The sequence below is a fragment of the Hyalella azteca genome, unplaced genomic scaffold (assembly GCF_000764305.2).
Source record: "Hyalella azteca isolate HAZT.00-mixed unplaced genomic scaffold, Hazt_2.0.2 contig220, whole genome shotgun sequence".
Taxonomy (NCBI): domain Eukaryota; kingdom Metazoa; phylum Arthropoda; class Malacostraca; order Amphipoda; family Hyalellidae; genus Hyalella; species Hyalella azteca.
The window spans coordinates 26,664-48,007 of record NW_025930575.1 but is presented as its reverse complement, the minus strand read 5'-3'; the positions used below and the strand labels follow the sequence as shown (position 1 = coordinate 48,007).

The window sequence follows — 21,344 nt, the reverse complement described above, 5'->3', positions numbered from 1 at the left end:
GCGCATTTTTTTTCCATAAATGAGAAAATGAGCTAAAAATGAGGTATGGAGTGAGCAGTGATGACACACTGAGCAGCACACGCAGTAATGGCACTCTATGTGGCATTCATTCCTTGAGACAAATCTGAGAAGTTACATAAGTTATATAATTTGCTGAAGGTACTGGATAGAAAGATATTTCATTGTAGGTTTTTTATTCCGAGTGATAATTTTCACTTAAGAACATTAAAGGAATTGGATTTGGAATCGATTCGCTAATTCTAATTACATAATTCCTTCCGGAGCATTTCTAATGAATTCCTCCCTTCTTTCCTAAAGCATAATTCCTTCTGGAGCCATGCGTTTTCGAGTGTCGATAATTTTGAAATGACGCTTTAATTAACGAACTCAAAAAGGGCAACACAATTGCAATCTGTTAAGAAATTATAGAAACAGAATTGCACCTCGTAGCAATACGTATGGGCTCTTAAATTCAATGAACGATTCCTGCGCAGAAAGTGAAAAAAAATTCCCCCAAGACATGGCAAAATTTTTAGCTCTGACTATCACGATGCATAATTTTTATTTATGATCAACACGATTCTTAAGTAAGTTTCATTGATGATTATCGTGATTCATAACAATTCATAATTTCTTTTCATGATGATCACAATTCACAATTTCTGCTGATTATCTTTACGAATCATAATTTTAATTCTAGATCATTGTTCTTGCCGAGGTGAAGTACTTTACACTTGTCAGCATTGAAACGCAGCTGCCACGCATCAGCCCAGTCAACTAAACTATCAAGATCATTTTGCAGTTGCATTTTATTTGACGCATCCTTAACTGTATTATAAACTTTTGTGTCATCGGCATACATGGAGCACACGCTTGACACAACTTCTGGTAGATCGTTTATAAAAGCGACGAACAAAACAGGTCCAAGAACGCTTCCTTGCGGTACGCTACTTCGCACAGTTACCCAGTCTGATACGGTTCCGTTAATGCTGACACGTTGTCTTCTGCCTACTAGGAAATTCCTGATCCATTGGAGTACATTTCCCTCTATTCTCAAAGTCAGTTTGTTAATTGTTTTGTCGAAACTTGAATTGAATTTGGAAGTCATTATTATATGACTGTTCACCATATACGCTACAGCGAAGCATCACTTAGTACTCTTACCAGCTCTCGAATAGTTCCCAACTCACAACGTATGGCGACCTAATAGCATAGTTGTCTCGGTTCCTTGCACTACCAGACTGCGGTTGCAATAAGCCACCCGTTAACCCGTAACAACCAACTGCCGTGTTTGTCATTAAAATACTGCAAGATAACTCAATTTTATTGTACAAGTATTCTCTACATTTTCGAACAGATAATAGAGCCAGTCCCCGAAATATTTTCGTAAAACATATGAAAAATTTTCTAAGGTTTCTTTTCCTCTCAACTTAGTTAATTTTGAATTACCTCATTAATGCCAGAATTGATCATTGATGTTCAGTAATAGGTATTTGAGTATTTTAAGATGAGAAGAAATTCAGTGGCAATAACAATATTCCATTCACTTTTCAACCGGAGGGACGCTGAGAAAGATGAGTTACTCATTTTTAATAACAGAAATGTAAATTTTTGTGTCACAATCAGTTAGGGAATTTGATGCAAAAAATTCAGACAAGGCTTGCAAAGGCAAGAAAATTTCTCATTTGAAAATTTATGTCGAATATGACTTAGCTCATAAAGCAGTTCAAAGTTTGACTTTATTTGAAACGGTACGAATTCAATGAGCAAACAATGGCAGCAGTTAAATAATGAAATAAGCTTAATTTAATTTATTTCACGTGTTTATGCACAAATGCTCTTATGGATTGAATTTTGGAGAGGTAATTGCTCTACAAATAGAAGATGTAGGGGAGCTACATAAGCAAAACGTGCTGGTAGGAAGTACATTGTGATGCCATACGCCATGCGAGCGTGTTTTAAGCGCATGCACTTTAGAAACTCCCAGTCACAGTTCTCAGAAGTGGGGGAAGAAAAACGCTTTTCCACCGCTGAAAAAAATACAAACATGATCGTTCCTGAACAGCACGTCCAAAAATATTTCACTGTAATAAACTCCGAAGTTCTGCTCTAGAATACTAGTGTGAATAGCGCGTGGTGACTCTTAGTTCATACAAAAGTCTTACTGAAATGTACACTAAGCCTTGACATCTACAGACAAGAGAGATTGTTAAGTTGGTGTACTTTTCGTTTTATTTTGAAAGGGTGAAATTAAATTCTCAAGTTTGGTTCACCTATTAAATTTTTCTCCGTCATTCTTCAGAGAAGCTCTTGCTTCAGGCGAATTGATTCGGACGGTTTGGACTAACCACTGACCTTTATTCTGTGACCCAATCCTGTAGTTTCTAACCTTTTTTTTCTCATAAAAGAGCATGAAGTAGAAGAAACGAATTCAAATGGAAGTTAGTGTGTATTTAATGCGCGTATATTGATAATACATTACCGCTAGGTATCTTCTGAGAATGTCTAAATTGAATTTCCGATGAAGTTCAATAAATTTGCACAGATTAGCATCGTCGATGTGAAGGAACTTTAAGGTACGAACTTCTGTATCACAGAACACAAAGTAATAGGGTTCGCATATAATTCATTAGTATGGTTCTTTTGTGTGCCATCTGAAAGCTAATCACGACGTTTTTCTGTCAGTTTACGGACATGAACACAAACATTTTAACAAGATGAAACTTTCGGACATCATAGGAATTTTAACTCCATACATGTCATAAAAACCACGAAACCTTGAAAGTGGTGCATAAAATTTGAACATTTTCCCTTAAACTACTGCTGCTAAAAATTTGAAACTGTTATTTGTTATATACGTAACATATATATTTTACGCTATAGTTTATCCTTATTTGGTTTACTAGAAATTGAGGGGGGACTACACTCAAAAATTCAGACGGCATCGATTGCTCCTGATGATGTACATTTGGAAAAATTAGCTGGAACTTTTTTTTTCATAGAATTATCCATATGTTTCATGACCGCCAACTGTTGGGGATTAAGAACGTGAATCGTGCACTACCGATGTCATCACCAAAGTCTCCTCTTCCAGGTTTCATGTCCTAGTCAACAGTAAAGCTGACCGTACGTTCCGTTTCAACCGTGAAAATCTGGGTAGGGACTCGCATGGTTAGGTGCCATTAACACGAATTCCCTAAATCTTTCTCAATGTTCAAGCATATTCAGCTAATGCAATGGTTAATTGCTATAAAATAAACCCAACATCATAATATTACATATGTCATCACTGACAATTTTTCTATTTTGCTTTCGTTCGCGAGTTATACAGATATAGGAGGAACAACCGGCTTTTCTACCGGCCGGTTTAACCAAGCGCCGTTTACGTATAGCCGTATAACTCGCAAACGAAGGCAAAACGAAAAAATTGTAGCGAGCTAAGCATCACCGTTGCTGAGGTAAGGTATTTAAAAACTAAGTTTCGTTCAAATCTGTTCAGTTGTTTTGGAAGAACTTTCTTGATTACAGCGAATTTAAGCACGTATTGCTGTTTAAATCACGAATGAAGGTAAATGAAAAAAAATCGCAAGCAAAGGCATAATCGAATAAAATTTCACGAGCTAAACATTACCGTTCGGTAGTTAGGACAGTAAATTCAAAATTACTTTCGAATCTGTTCAGTAGTTTGGAAGAAATTCCTTGATTACTGTGAATTTCGCCCCGTATTGCCATATAACTATAGCAAAAACAAATGAAGGCAAAATAAGAAAAAATTGCACGAGCTAAAAATTACCGTTAGTTCCTAATGAATACGTGTACCAAGTTTCATCGAGTTAAGTTCATTAGTTTGACAGATATTCCTTGATCATTGAATTTGGAAATTGGCCGTGAGTCCGGCCGTTAATTTGTCCGAGACGTAAACCCAGGAGAGATTCTAAAAACAGATCTTGGTGAAAAACCATCGCTGGGAGTTATGCGCTGCAAGTGTTGTGTACAAATCGTCATACAAACGTTCGAACTTTTGACTTCGACTTCGGACTGCCGCCCCCCTAACGCCCTCTTCTTCCTTACCGCCCCTCAAAATCTTTCCACCGCCCCTAGGGGGGCGATATCGCCCATCTTGGGAACCACTGCTGTAAGCCATGCATTAGTAGGATAATACTGTATAATAGATATTTTACAGGCCGTACGCAGCATAGATGATTTACATTAATTTCATTTTTTACTTCACTCGCGTTAGCCGTAATTAATAATAAAATTGGTCAAAATTTTGAAAGGCTGTGATATGAGAAAATTCAGTCACACTAACCATCAGGCATCAAGGTTCCGACCGAACGCGAGCTTGTGAGTTTACCTTAGTTACTCATATGTTTATAATAGAGTCGATAATTCATGATTAATATAGGTTACTGTATTTTTTACAGTCAGAAAAAGTTTGCGGTGAAAAGGCATCAAGTTCATAAATAAGAAATTATCATCAAATGGACTCAGTAAATGTATCACGAAATATCATTTTTATTTTAGCTGCAAGATTATTTTAATGGTAAAGCTGATTCAGAATTTCACTATAAAAAAATGTCTACGATCTGAACATCATCTTTAGGTATTATTGAATGCACGTGCAAAGTTTAGTCGAGCTACGTTCATTAGTTTATGAGATATTCTATGTTCACTGAATCTTGGAGACCGGCCGTTTATGGCCAGTGAGTGCGGCCGTAGAATTATTCGAGATGTCAGTAACTCGACTTCACTGGTCTGAAAGTCAATTTATAAAACTAGCATTATTTATTAAGCTGAATGTACTTACACTTTGGAAATGGACCGCATTATTCTGATTCGTATTCAGCGCATCACCTACGTCCAATAAGACGAGAGCCTGAGTAAAAGCCTCGGACTCAATTGGCCGTTGTTTCGTTGCTCAAAGTGGTGGCTGAAGCAACCCATGGTTGAACTAGTACAAGGTTGACCCACGGCGATGGCGAGTTTTTCGCCTTTCTGCGCATGTCTCGAGTGACGTCACTTTAGGCACAAAATGTAAAAGTGAAGATCAACACGTATTTGTGTCATATTTGAAAGCATTTTAAAAAAATTAACCTCCTCAAAATAGCCCAAAAAACTTTATTTACGGCAACTAGTCTAAATTTTAAGCTGAAACGGTAATACAAATCAGTTTTTTCGAGTGGAAAAAGAAATAAACGGGAATCATGATGGACCGACAGACACGGACAGTAAGCGTAATGAATGTAAAAAACTAATGTTATTTACAAATATTCCTGCCACAAAGAAGGTTGTAGACTTCTCCAGAACGTAAATTACATTGGTTTGACCAGCATGACTTTGAGCCGCCGCCTAATCTGCAACCTCCATATCGGAGGAGCGAAGAACCACATGAGAGATGCTCATAATGAGACCCTCAATCGGTCGACATTGAAGAACCACACCAGTATCAACATGAGATGCCCAGACGCAACAAGACTGGCGACAGCTGAGGCTCTCATCATCAAGCATGAGTCTTCAGCTATTCATTTATAAACTACCGGATTTGTCAGAACGTTGAAACTGTTCGCGTAATTCAAGCTTGATTTCTATCTGTATCCATAATACCCTGTTTGTACTGACGTCATTTCGAAATTTCAAATTCAAGTGTTGCAAAACTCTTCCCTGCTTGATAATGAATGAAGTTACATTCAAAACGCCGTAAATTATGATAAAATTTCCCTTGGAAATTTGATTCAAGATTTCATTTCCTATCAGGGGCCGGAGTATCAAAACTTCGTAGCTTTTTGTACTTACGACAAAAAGTTACGTTAGTACACCCCTAATTTGGCATTATCAACACTTTCGTACGCAAGACTTAGCAAAAAGCGTATTATCAAAACCTTCTGGCTAACTGACCAATCAAAGGCTTTGGATTTGCTCTTCCACTTTCGTACTGATCCTAAACACAAGGGTCGCTCTTTGGTCCGGCTCTAAATTCGCTTGCGTTGGAGAGAGGAGGAATGAACACAAGGAACTTTTCATTATATACTGCTGATCTTCAGGCAAATTACAAGATTCCTCATACAAAGCCGCACAATTTATTATTAGTCTTAGTCTAAAGGTTCACGGAAAAAGGATTGACACTTCAGGGGTACAAACAGCAATGAGGAACTAGAGTATGAGCCCTAATACACAAGTGAGAATAGCAGAAATGGACAGCAAATGGTACAGGAACTAGCCACACCGAGTTGCCAACAACCAGCCGCAGAGACTAGGGGTATTAGCCCTAATACACTGCCAAGAATACAAGTATGGATAGCAAATGGTACGGGAACTAGCCGCACCGGGATGCCAAGAATCAGCCGCAGAGGCTAGAGGTACTAGCCCTAATACACCGCCCAAGAAACACGAAAATGGACAGCAAATGGTACAGGAACTAACCGCACCGAGATGTCAACGACCAGCCGCAAATGCCCTAATACACTGCCTAATTTTAGCCCTAATACACTGCCAAATTCCAATTACTCCCGAGCGTGGAAGGTATTAATTCCCACGACACGGGAGGCGCGAACGGTACAACAGAAGCTGTACCAGAACGCTGACAAATATACTTGAGTGCAGAGGTTATCAGCCCCACAACACGAGAAGAGCTCGGCACGGGAACTAGCCGTACCAGAGCGCTACCAGCAACTGGAACTATCCAAGAACTCCACCTACACCGTAATTAGTCCGCCAGTGGATCTCTTTACGAGATACGTCCAGAGCTACAGAAGAGTTTTGGAAGCCCAGATCTGGCTTTTTCCCTCGATAAGAGTCGAAACGCCTGCACTCCTACCTAGTACAACTGAGCACACACAACTTGCCCGCAAGGGGTAACTCGGCTAAAAAAATGTCAACAACCTCGTTTACAAGGAGCACAAAACGGGCTGTTAACGGTAAGTGCAAAAAATAGATAATATAATATATTACAACAAGCATGATCATATCCTACTCCTTCGATCACATATTAAGGGACAATAGTCTATTTATGACAGAATTACTATCAAAAATACCTCACAAGAGCGTGAGTCAATACCAGTTCATCAATAGTTTGGCAACATTACTACAAGTAATTCGACTTCTTATAGAACATCAACCTCTAAGAAGATCACGCAAGATGGCGACGTAGCCGTCTTCACCCTAATGATGTCATCGTAGATTGACAGCACTTATTTACGTACAATGGTAAATCATTACGATTATCGCAATAAAAACGAAGTCGTTCGACAAAATAATTGCACATTAAAGCAAATAAATCATAGGTCAAGTAATAATTTACAATTAACATATAGAAATGAGTCTAAACGCGGTGTACCGAGGTTTAAGCCTAACGCTTTGCTACGCGTTGACGTGACCGCGACACGTAGTTGTCTTAGGAGGTCGCGGCGCGTCAATCGGTCTCTTCTTGTGCCAACCTCTTACTGAAATACATGTGCGTGTCCCTGATCGTGTTTCACTGACTCGAAGACTGATACATGGTGCCCCGGGTGAGGACCGAACTCACGACCTTCAGATTATGAGACTGATGTCCTGCTAAGGTTACGGACGACAAGTTGTCTTGTCAGGTTCGAAAGCATGAAGTAAATTCGGTTGAAAATATACCAATTCATCCGAAAGTAAAATCTAGGATCTTGCGCGCTAAGCTGTCTGATCTTGTAATTCAAAAAGTGGTTAAGCATACTTCCCAGGGCTGGCCTGAGGGTGTTGAAAATGCCTGTATGGAATACTTGCCTCACAGAAATCATTTGACTATTAACGAAGGAATGCTTATGTTCAATAATAGGATTGTTATTCCACGCGATATGCGCGTCGAAATGCTACGATTATCGCAATAAAAACGAAGTCGTTCGACAAAATCATTGCACATTAAAGCAAATAAATCATAGGTCAAGTAATAATTTACAATTAACATATCATAGAAATGAGTCTAAACGCGGTCGGGGCTAGCAGACGACGAGTGGCACTTAGCAGATGATTGCAATGCAACACTACTGTTGCATTGAGCACTACTGATAATATCACAGCAAAAGAGATTCCTTGTTACAGTCACGAAATAAAAATATACCCACACATTTCTTAGTCATACATAAATTTAATCTCTCGAGTAAAATCAGACGTCAAACAATGTTAAAAAAATAATCTACAAAAATTGTGTCCCGTTACACTTGTTCGTTTTGAATTTTTTTTTTTAGGGAGATCCATTTGGCAGTTGCGAGACATAAAAATAATAGTTGGAGAATTTCCAGAATAGTTTTTTCTACACTACAAGGGATGGCTAAGATCCATGCAGGTAACAGGAGCTCAGGTCTCCCACAACGCCCACACAAATAAATGGCTGGGCTTAGTTGGCTTCAGCACACGCAGCAGGTATCAAGCAAGTATCATGGCAACCACAGACTTGAACCAAATTTGCTCTACAGTCTCAGTTTACTTGATGATCTATTATGGGGAAAATGGAAGAAATGCAATACAAGGATGTTTCTAAAATTGGTTGGTTTTGAAAGGATAAGTCAGTGTTTGAGCATAAAATGTTACAGAAGCTCACATTATAATGAGGCTGGCCACTTAGTGTGACTGAGGTTGTTTGCTGCAAGAGGGGTTTCAAAAAAATGGTTCGATTGATGGTCACCTCCACCCTAAAATCATTCAAACAACCATTTAGGATAATCTTTTGTGTTTTTACATTTTCATTTATTAATTAAAGTAAGGGACAATTAAGTAAATTTTTGCAATGTATTGGGCAAAACCCAATGCATGGGAGGTGACTATTAAATTTCAGTTACTCATTACAATCACTCATCAATTTGAAAAATGATTAGCCCTAATAGTGCAGGTACTGACTAAAACGTAGACCCAGACCAAGTACTAAAACCCAGACCCAGACCAGTCTCCCTACCAGGATCTAGAAAAAATTGGATTGCAAATCATTTGAAATGTTAGGAAAACTTAAAAGTTTGAGTAACAAATTTTCAAAAATTTCATCCCATTAGCAGGATTTCAAGACAGTGCATTTTTATCAAACTTATCAATAGACAATTATCTGAAACGCCCAGAAAACACAAGACATTTCTACTGAATTCATGTAAATTTACCTTGAAAATTTTCATGTCAGGTCAGGCAGACCCCAGACCAGTCAAACGCTCTAAGACCCCTGTATTTGGGTTACAGAGAAGTGCACTTTTAGATCAAATTATTCAATAGAATGTCGACCAGCACCCTTGTGCGCTGTTCATACAAGATTTTTCTAGTTTATATGCAAAATTTCACGTTTTCTCGAAGTTTAAGAAGGTAGATCGGTCCGGGCCTGGTTTTTTAGTGGCTTGGTTAGGCATGGCAGTCCAATCTGGGTATTAGTCACTACCAAGAGTGCACTACAGCAATATTCAAGTAACTCTGCTATACTTAACTCAGAATAGTCAGTAATAGCTATTGGATATCAAAAAAATGGTATATGTTTACTCCAACAACTTGCCCTTCAGGAATTGGGACTTAGCAAATAACCTTAAGAAGGAAACTCCTGCGTCCTTGCAGAGAAAATGAAAATGGGTCTTCACACAACACAGCACAAATATTTTAATATAAATTACCATGATTAAACATTTATGCATCAATTATTTACTCATCAATTATTTAATTCTCTAGTTATAAAGCGAATTGGTGTCACAGAAGGAACAATGAACAATTTACACAAAGTCAAGCTGTGCGCCGGTCAGCCTTGTAACAGTTTAGCCATGCCTCTTTCCTTCAAGGAAGGTCAATCGTTTTCAATCCTTTTAATCACTAAAAATGTTGGTTGCAAGCGCAACAAGAAGATAACCGCTCATTTAAACAGGTTAACAGGTTATCTTAAAACCTATGTTATCTACTAATGTTATTGTACTACATGTTATCTACTAATCCTATGTTAGCATCTACTAATCTTATTCATCAAAATCTACGAAGAAGAACGAAAAACAAATTTTGACACCAACAACAGATATAAAATGTAATGAATCAAATTTATCACGATTCTCGCAAGGTTACTGACCTACTGGTGCAGTCAATTTATTGTACAACAATACAAGAGTGCATTCTGCTGTCTGAAAACCATCGGAAAAGTTAGTTACCGTCAGGCAGTAAACCTGGTGGTAACTGCAATGCAGTTACCCTTGAGAGTATGACTAACACTCACAACTCTGACAGCTTCCAGCCCCTCCAGCTACAATGAAGGAGCATTCAAACCCCAACAAGAGGCTTTGCCGTTCTCTTTCATATCCACGCTGTAACAAGCGACTGCCACCTTCGAGGGACATTGGACAGCTAAGTCCTTCTTACTTGGTGTCAGTGGGTGCCTTGGGTTAAGTACTCTACATAGCTTGGTCCTGTTGTCTCATAAGGTCAAATGTTCTGCAATTGATTACTGTATCAAGCTTCCTACAGTCACATACATCCTGACACCTGGGTACTGAAGCAGTTTCTGATGGCTTCTTGACAGCAGATGCTGTTCGAACATGTGTCCGGTTTCAATCTAGTTCTAGCGTCTCTTTATAATCATTATAATTATATGTAATTGGGACGTAATATTCACTTGACCTGATAGAGATTGATGACATGAGTCAGCATCTGGAAGACACGTGATAGATCACGCGATCAAGACCTTAGTTGTGGGCGGGAGCGATGGCTTTATACGAGCTAGTAGCCTTAGTAAAACCCCTCGCAGTAGTTGATGAGCGCTCCGCGAGTTTTCCGGCCTTATGGTCTAGAAGCTTTTACCTCTGAATCGTAACTCGTGTATAACCACCCCGTATGTAAGATATGTTATCTTGAATGATGTGTCTTGCTTATCCTTCGCGACCTGAGTCACGTAACCCAATCCTCAGGTAGAGCTTAATCAATGAGTATAGACACATGCATTTTCGACAAACATATTATCACACTTGGAGCACAGATGGGTCTTTTTCTGTTGAATGCCTGCGTAGGAAATGTCTTCTCAAGTTCCCTTTTGTGATGCAAGCATAATCACACTCAGAGCATTGTACAGGTTTTTCTGTTGAATGTTTGAAAAGAAAATGAACCTTCAAGGCCCCTTTTATGGGGCAAGCATAATCACACTCGGTGCACTGAAAAGTTTTTTCTGTTGAATGCTTGTAAAGATAATGTCTTTTCAAGGACCCTTTTGTGGTGCAAGCATAATCACACTCAGAGCACTTTAAAGTTTTTTCTGCTGAATGCTTGTAAAGATAATGTCTTCTTAAGGCCCCTTTTGTGGCGCAAGCATAATCACACTCAGAGCACTGACAAGTTTTTTCTGTTGAATGCTTGAAAAGAAAATGACTTTTCAAGAGACCATTTGTGGTGCATGTATAATCACACTCAGAGCACTGAAAAGGTTTTCCTGTTGAATGTTTGTGAAGAAAATGACTTTTCAAGAGACCTTTTATGGTGCATGTATAATCACACTCAGAGCACTGAAAAGGTTTTCCTGTTGAATGTTTGTGAAGAAAATGACTTTTCAAGAGACCTTTTATGGTGCATGTATAATCACACTCAGAGCACTGAAAAGGTTTTTCTGTTGAATGCTTGCGAAGAATTCAAGTCTCCTCTTGCTGAGCATGCATAACCACACTCAGAGCACTGAAAAGGTTTTTCTGTTGAATGCTTTTGAAGAAAATGTTTTCTCAAGTTTCCTCTTATGGTGCAAGCATAATCACACTCAGAGCAGCAAAACTTCTTTATCAATGAACATTTAGAACGGCACTGCTTGTGCATGATTCCATTGCATTCATCAGCAGGTTCACTCCAAGAAGCTTTTCTTGAAGAATGCTGCGGCATGGAGCTGGACACCCCAGAGACGTAAGCATCGCCATCATTGTCTCCAGATGCCGGTGCTGACCCATCTTTGCCAAACTAATGGTAAAATACAAAGTAAAACAATCTCCAATATTAATATCAGCCACAGTAAACTGCTGACTTTTAAGATTGATCCTCTGTAAAATGCCTCGGATCTTGCAATAGAAATTAAAAATTGTGATTGAAATTTCTCAAATTGGTGAATTTTCACTCATATTGTTCTGGTTCATACAAGGATTATTTAGTGGTAATAAGTGATCAAAGCAAATAAGTGAGCTACAATTACCAGGTCTCAACTTAAGGAGCAGGTCCATGCTTTACCAATTCAAATATGGATAAAACTGCAATGCAAATGCTTGATCAAGTTTTGAGTTAGATACATTAATTTTGTGTTATTTCAGGCACATTAATTACAAATTTGAAAACTGATTTCCATTAGGGCTATACTTTTGCCAATGACAGTTTGATGATGGCGATGATGCTCCACTTTTTTTCAATCACCTAAATCTAGGAACTAAAGGCAGCAAATTGCCAACCTCCCTCATAATACCAAATGCTTCCCAGTACTGCTACCAGGCTCAAGTCAAAATCAAGAACCCAACTTCTTCTGGTTGAACACAACCTAAGAATTCTTGGCATAACGTTTCATGCATGCTCCCTTTCACCGCCCACAAAAAACTACCATAGCACAAGCCTCAGAACCCCATAACATACCAAAAGCCCTCTTAGGAAAATTGTATGGACTTGACAAAGACTACCTCTACAGCTCTACTACAAACCTACTGAACCATCTGTAGTCCCATAATTGGTGCCTGTCTAATAGGGACCCCTATCACTTCATCCACAAACTTGACACCTACAAATGGTTAAAAATGTTACCTTGCATACAATAACAACAATATTTGCCACAACAAAACAGCAAACAAGATCTTCACACTGCATATCCAATCCTTGATCCGCACTTCAGAGAAATCAAATCTATGGCTATCTATTTCCAAAAATGAAATATTAGATTTCACAAGCTGGGTTTATATGCACAGGAAAAATGGCAGGTGTACCTAGTATCTCTGCTAGCACTTGCTAGGCGTTCATTTCATACAATACTATCAACAATAATCTGGAACAAAGGTGATTTAAAAAGATGTGGGAGCATCTCTAAAAAATTTATTGTTCAGTGTGAATTTAGAAAGCTTAAATTACCTATGCATACCTGATTAGACAACAGAGCAGAAATGTTCCGTGAGGAGTTTAGGTGGGCATCATGCGCCTCAACTCGAGCCTCCATCTTGCTTAGCACACAAGAGGACAGTGCATGTGCAGGGCTGAGATGTGCAGTTGAACAAGACTGGGGGGATGTGGAGGGCAATGTTAATGTGGCTGGCAGTGATGTGTGCACATTACAAGGAAAGATATAATATGCAACTCTTGTGACTTTCTGGGAGAAGTGGAGGACAATGTTGATGTGGCTGGCAGTGACGCATGCATTTTATGAGGAAGGAAATAATATAGGACTCTTATATAATTTCTGCAAGTTCCTAATTTCTCAACAGTACATCAAAAATTACTGGATTTAAAGTCTTCTAATATCAATGCTATACAATGCAAGTGTTCCACTTGCCAGTTTTCAAATTAAAATGGATATATAAAGATAAGAGGCAATTTCAGCGGCAAATGCACACATTTAAATAGTATTTTTTATAAAATTGGCATTAATAAATGTTTTAGGCACTTCTTTATTGGTATTGTACTGATGTAGCATCACTTGAGTTAAAAACTTATATCAATTGACATGTTCTCCCGTGCTATTCTTTGCAATTCTCTGCTCTATTCTCATATATTCATGGACAAGCAAGCTTGCATAGAATGAATATTCTATGCAATGAAGAAAGATTCTATTCTATGGATATGAAGCTTGCATAGAAAAAAAATTTGGACAGTTCAGCATGGTTCCTGCCAATAGGGTATCACTCTTCATTTTTATCATTCAACAGACAACTATGGAGAGAAATTTGATGAGTTTTGGTTTAGAATAGCAAACCTAATGCAAGTAATTATAAATAAAATTGTCATCATTTTTACCCAATTATTGAGTGAATATGAGGGTGCATCATACCTAATTATTACTGCTCAATATTTTAGACTTACTATTTACTTAATATTTTTGTCCTGATGCCTAGTTTGGAGATTTGTTTACAGAAGTAAAACTGTGCTTATTTTTTTCATGGAAGTTTATGCTGGAATTTCAAATATTTTTCTAAACATTTATTTGCATATCAACTCCACCTACTTCATTTCCATATAAGAATGGTTCCTCTTTGATGGATACTTCTTCAGTTTCATCCTCAGGTTCCTCCTTGATGTAGATAGTAGAAACTGCAATGACTGGCAGAAGATCAACCTTTTCCAAGGCTGGAAAATATGTGCATTAGCACTAAATTAATGAGTGATGTGAGCTTTAGACAAAGCTAATAGGTATCACTCGGACGAGTGAAACTCATGAGATGGCATATTTTAACACAATGTCATTAGATCTTGCATTGAAATTTATAACGAATACAGTAAACAATCAAATAACATAAAATGTAACTGTTGTTAATCCTAACTGTTGTTGTAACTGTTGTTAATAAAATGTTAATCCTCTACATAATAATGATTGATCAGTGAGGTACAAGGAATCTGGCTTACCTTCAGACTTTACTTTGCTGCCACCAGGAGAGGCTTGAATAAGGCTCTGCTCAGAGCATCTGCCACTACTGACTGTAGCATCGGAGAGTTGGTGCAGCACACTGCCTTCTTTGGTGATGGACGCCATCACCAAATGTGTTGCTAGTTATAAATCACTGAGGTCAGAGTGTTTAATCTGTATTTTTGGCATCAATAGTATTACAACACTGGGAGGATACAGGAAATTACAAAGTGCAATCAAGGCTAAAATGTAGACTCTAATTATAACATCTGCAAAAAAAATAATTTGTCCCAAGTTACTTAAGGACATAATTGATTGCTTTATGCATGCATCACCAATATATAATGCAGACAACTTGGCTATGTTTGAATGTAGCACATATAATAGAAATATTAACTTGAATCTTGAAATAGACACAAAATTCCACACCACAGCATAGACATCAAAGCCATATTTTTGGACCAAAATATTGCTAAAAATATTTTACCATACACCTAGAAATATATTGAACGATATTTTTCATTTGCACTGGTAACTAGAAAATCAGGGTATGGATGGACAATTTCAATTCATTAATAACTTTAAACCTGCATTAACAGGTTAAGTGCAGGGGCAAAAAATGCCAACTGCCTGCTGGTGTGGCCATGTTTTGATTGTTATAGCATCAGTGCACGTTGAGATGTTGAAGTGGAAAGATGAATGTGTGTTTCTCAATGTGCCCTTCATGTTAATGCAATAAAATTCTTGACCCACAAATGGGTCAGTTTGCAGCCGAGTGTGAGATTTATCATGTCACTGTAATACAACCCACATACCATCAAATGGGGCAATAAGGGACAGGCGATGTAAATCAGGACAGCCTTCTGACATTTCATAAAAATGTTGCAGCAACTAAACTAATTGGAATATTGCAAAACTTAAAATAGGGCATAAAGTTCAACATTTTTCCTATCTATGTAGTTTAAAGGTAAGAAATCATACATTTACTGCCTCTTAAAATCCCCCCCAAAAAATGTGAAAAGTGAAGTTATGGAAGAGTTCCTCTGCTAAGGTTTGTAGCCAAAAAAACTATTTGCTGTATTAAAAAATTTCACTTACATAAAAGTTGCACACAGGTGTTGGCTTAAAATCATGATTGACAGATTTGCATAGCTCATTCCTAGAAAATGGTGGCTATTTACACACAATGGGGCAATAGGGGACACCACTAAAAATGCATTTACAGTAGAACCTTGGTTAGCAAAGGCTCCAGTTAACAAAAGAATCAATCAACAAAAAATAATTCTGATTACATTTACCTTGCTCAGTAAAAAAAATTACTGAACAAAAAATTAATGCATCATTGGTCATAACAAAATTGTGCATAAAATTTCATAGATAGAATTATGCACTGGGCAACATAGAATGAGAAGTAATTCACCCAAACTATGATATATTTCTCTAAATATATGATGGGTGCCACTAAATTATTCCTTTTTGGTTAACGTATGTTTCTACAGGGTGCGGCGCGGGAACTTACTTATTTGAATTGCGCGCCACGTGGCGGCCATTAGTCCTAGGAAGGTGGCGCCATGCGCAATATGGTGCGCGGGCTATGAAGTTTTTCGTCCACTCAGTTCAGTTGCGACCATGCAGTGGTCGAGAGAGGAGCGCGCGTTCGCAGTCTCTGTGTACTTTTCTAGTGGCTGGTCTATCGTTGCAACCCAGCGTGCGTTTAGGAGGCAGTTTAATGTCGCGCCCACTGGTCGTGTTCCTGGTCGTACATCAATCGTTCAGTGGGTGAATACTTTTATGAATTGCTCATTACTGTACGTTATTGCCTTTTTGATTGTACGGGTCATGCAACAATTTGTTGATAAATTTATTTCACAATATTTCTTATTTCACAACTCACTTTCTTGTATTTTCAGACCTTTCATGATGGAAATATCTAGTTTTTATGGTGGATCTAAGAGAACAAAATGTGACGAACCTTTTTCTGACAGTGGTGATACTATAGTATCATCACTATTGACAGTGATGACACAGATTGCATGTTCTTACCAGAGGCAACTGATGGTTCGGAGTATGATGAATTGAGTGGATGGCAATCCTTCAATGAAATCCAGAAAATTATCTTGGCCCACATGGAATCACGACACTTACAAACTTTAGGGTGTTAGCTTCTACCTCTGGTACCTCAGATTTGCATATCTTAGAATCATTGTACATTTTTAAGCTTAGGCCCAGTTTAAATTCAGCTGTGAGCTCCTATCCCCTTGAAATTGTGAATAGATAGGTTTTTATGCCTTATTAATTGTAAATTTAGGTTCTAATTGTGTTCTGTGCTTTCAATTGTACTAACTTGTGACTATGTATATTCTAGATTCTACGAACTGACGATGGAGCTGGACTCCGAAACGTTTTCTATAAAGATATGAATTTTTGTGGACTATTCTTTGCTTTTCAATTTTTAGTCAACTTGCGATTAAGGCACATAAATGACATTAATTCTTTAAATCTCTATATATCAATCATTGTCAATGATGATTGAGGTCATAGTCATTGTTGTCTAAGGATTTGTGGCAATTATTCTGCGTGGGCTTTGCACTGTGGAGTCTGTCGTCACTAAATCTGTCTTACTAAGTTAGTAAGATAATCAATTGTGTATTTATATTTAGATATATATTTCTTTGAGACTTTGAGTTAGACTGAGTTTCAGCCATGCAGCCCATGCTGCCATCGTGCCATGACCCATTTCCAAATGGAATTAAAGATTACTTGCAAAACAATTTGCATTTAATAAGAACAATCCTAAAGAAGTATTTTGAATTATTGATAGTGCATAGTTTATAAATAATTTTTTTGTTACTATTTAAATTTTAAATGGCTGCCAAGTCACTGCCCGAGTGCTGGTGACCAGCATTGCAGACTCGCAGTTGCAGATACTCCCCAGCCCAACCCCACGGCCCACGGGGGTTGATCTTAATGATCTTAAGCTTGTACATGAAACCATATATGTCAGTTTATCAACTAATATTCCAAATTTGTCAACAGATGGAAGAAAAAATGATGTGGGCCCGTGCATTGGTGGGCAAACCATGGATGAACTATGAAAAAACCTTTGTGGAACCTCAGTGAACCAGGATGTTATCCTGCAAATTGGAACCAATGACCTTCTTGTTGTAAGTTAATGTGTAGCATGTTTCATTAATAATAATGTTTTGAGTGCTTCAAATTTGACTGCCAAGGCCAAGTGCCAAATAATTGAAGAAATATTTTTAATTAATAACCTTAATTTTTAAATTACAGAAATATGCAGAAATTGACATTGACCAACTGAAGAATTCTATGCTGGAAGTGATATCAGCCCTGCAAGATTCAGGTGCCCAGCGCATCATAGTCTTGACACTTCCACCGATACCCAAATTGGGCTTGTATCGGTGTACGTATAGTAAAAATGTAAAAAAAAACATGCATGTTTTCTTTTTGTTTCAGCGGATAATTCAAGAATCACTGTTGTCAACACCGGCAAGATGTTCTAAAATTTTGCTGCAAGGAAGTTCGAATGGGACCTGTTCTTGCTGGATGATGGCGTACATTGGAATGAGAATGGTATGCGGCTTGTGCTAGAGATGCTTGAGAATTCCGTGTAGCTTCGCAAAAGAGTGCTGAGTCTGTATGTATGTGAGAGNCTTGCTGGTGCTGTCTTTATATTGTTATCAGAAAGCTTTAGAGATTAAACTCAAAAGAAGTCCTCAATAAAACTGGCATTATTTTTAACCAAACATATATATATATATCATTTGTTGTTCATATGTTGATTTTGTATATGTATGTATAGCAATAATGTCAAAAACAAGAATCACTGTTGTCAACACTGGCAAGATGTTCAACAATTTTGCTGCAAAGAAGTTCGAATGGGACCTGTTCTTGCTGGATGATGGCGTACATTGGAACGAGAATGGGATGCGGCTTGTGCTAGAGATGCTTGAGAATTCCGTATAGCTTTGCAAAAGAGTGCTGAGTCTGTATGTATGTGTGACTCAGTGTGAGACTGTGTGAATGCAGTCTTATTACACTAAGAGTTCTTCGTTCCTAGAGCACCTATAAAACAATATGAGACAGTGATGAGTGCAACAAAAATTCTGTTGTATTACCCCGCTTATGTTCTGTTCTATGTTAGAAAGGAATATATTAAGATTTTTCCATTTTATGAGCATCTGTAAAATAGTAACATGTCTGACTGTGATGAGTATGTGTTGTGCATGATGATGATGGAACTAATTTTATTACATATTTGTAAAAAAGGATTCAAAGCATGTATGAAAAATTATGTTCAGTTATCAGTACAACATAACTTTCATATTTTTCTAATAAATTTTTAATGCACTTTTTTCTATTTCATCTATTGATTTATGATACAGCAATGAAGCTGAATTCAAGCCTGATGACTTCCATCTTGTTTTCTACCCAGCATTCAGCCGATTTGGGTAAATGTGAAAAGTGTGATATTAATATGTTGATATGCTACATCAAACTATGTATTATGTGGTTATTGACATAACTCTTTTGCAGGTGAGCCGCAGGCATGAGGATTTACACTGTAGGTGTTGTTGATGAAGGCTTGTTTTAGTTTTGAGATGCTGTCATTAAATAACTGCCAAGTATGTGATATTTTATAGGTGCGGTGGATTAATGCCTTGATGGTGCTGTCTTTATATCATTATCAGAAAGCTTGAGAGATTAAACTCAAAAGAAGTCCTCAATAAAACTGGCATTATTTTTAACCAAACATCTTCATTTATACAGGTTTGGTTGAAGACCAGAGCGTACTTTTTATTTATGATTTTCTTATTGTTTTTTTTCGATGAGCCGAACGAAATTTCTAGCTGGAGCTTGGAGATCAAAAAGCAGGTTACCTAATGACATTTTATTGCAGTGCGACGTTTCGAATATATCAATATTCATTATCAAGCAAGTGAACAGTTATTACAACGCTAAAATTGAAATTTGGACTACCAAGATTGGAGCAGAGAGACGCGGGCTCGATCCCAGCTCTGTGCGTCAGTTTCTGGTCAGAATCGGCAATGAGGCCGGGCGGTTAAGCACAGCAGAATTGTAGCAGTGAGTTGCGAGTTCGAGCCCGCAAAATGCTGTGAAATGTTCTGCGATGTTAAGAATCGGCGACAAGCCTACGGCCTACTAAATGCTGAAACCGTTATTACATTGAAATCTTTCGTATAGTTTTATACTGTTATGTATATTATGTATGTAACGTTATGTATCATGCTGGTTTTTAAATAATATTTAATACTATTAAGTAAAATCTCAAGGCTTTATCTATAAATGTAGCGGTAGCGCTGTAGCGGCAAAACCTCGTGTTGCTACTTAAATATGTAGCGGGCGCTACCGCTACAATTGCTTAAATGTAGCGCCGCTACCGCTACCGCTACAGATCTTGTAGCGGCCGCTACATGTAGCGCGCTACTGCCCACCTCTGTGCATTGGAACAATCGAGATGCTCCTTTAATAAACTTTATTACAGTTAGATAACCTCATAATTTTTGAACCCACATTTAAATTGATAGGACAGGTAGAAGTAGAGAGCAGCGGTGTGGTTAAATAGTTTGGCTAAAGGAGTTATTGACTAGTTTGATGCCAAGTAAATTTAAGCCCACGTGACATGCTACGAAGATGGCGGTCACGGCGAACGCGTGAGGTTCCAAGATGGCGAACGTGTCTCGCTAGATCACATAGACAGAAAACGTATCGCGTGCTGCGACGAGAGCATTAGACGTATCACGTTAGGTGACGTACAAGTTAATGTACCCCGTAAAAGAACGAGAACAATTTGACATATCACGATAGATGACTTGAACCAATTGCCGTATCACATTAGGTGACGTGAGCCAATTGCAGTATCACGTTAGGTGAAGAGAAAGTTGACGTATCAGTCGGTATCACGTTAGGTGACGAGAGACTGTTGACGTATCACGTTAGGTAATGAGAGACAGTTGACGTTTCATCTTAGGTCACAAGAGACATTTGGCGTTTTAAGTTAGGTAACGAGAGACAGTTGACGTTTCACGTTAGGTAACAAAGAACAGTTGACGTATCACGTCAGGTGACGAGAGATAGTTGACGTACCACATGAAGTAACGAGAGACAGTTGATGTATCACATTAGGTAACAAGAAACAGTTGACTTATCACGTTAGGTGATGGGAGACAGTTGACTTATGACGTTAAGTAACGAGAGGCAGTTGACATATCACGTTAGGGGATGAAAGACAGTTGACGTATCATGTTATTTGAAGAGAAATAGTTGACGTATCACATTTGACGATGAGACACAGTTGACGTGTCACGTTAGCTTAAGAGAGAAAGTTGACGTTTCAAATGATAAGTCATTACATTTTTAACCTTTTTCTATTTCACTTCAATTGTGGGGACCTGCAGTTAGTTTGATTCAGTGGTTCTTAAACTTTTTCAGGCTGACGCCCTCTTTGGCTCACTAGTGGATCAGATGGATCAGTGATTTTCTCAAATGGATCAGAGATTTTCTAGTAGGGAGGCGACAACGTGTCAGTATTAATAGGTCCGTATCAGACTGGGCTTCAGTGCGCAGCTGCGTGCCACAAGGAAGCGTTCTCGGGCCTATTCTATTCGTTGCGTTTATAAACGATCTGCCAGAAGCTGTGTCTAGCGTTTGCTCGATGTATGCTGACGACACAAAAATTTATAATACGGTGAAGAATACGTCGCAAAAAGTACAGTTGCAAGGTGATCTTGACAGGCTGGTTGACTGGGCTGATAAGTGGCAGCTGCGT

The 21,344-nt window shown here is 38.2% G+C and overlaps 1 long non-coding RNA gene across 1 annotated transcript; it reads right to left on the bottom strand.

Annotated features, from left to right (window-relative positions):
- Positions 1-11,691: 11,691 nt before the first annotated feature.
- On the bottom strand, positions 11,692-14,158 carry LOC125179485. The gene is made up of 3 exons (XR_007157282.1): positions 14,135-14,158; positions 13,058-13,192; positions 11,692-11,904 (listed from the first exon to the last, which is right to left on the bottom strand). It is a non-coding gene; the product is annotated as an uncharacterized LOC125179485 (long non-coding RNA).
- Between the last annotated feature and the right edge of the window lie 7,186 nt (positions 14,159-21,344).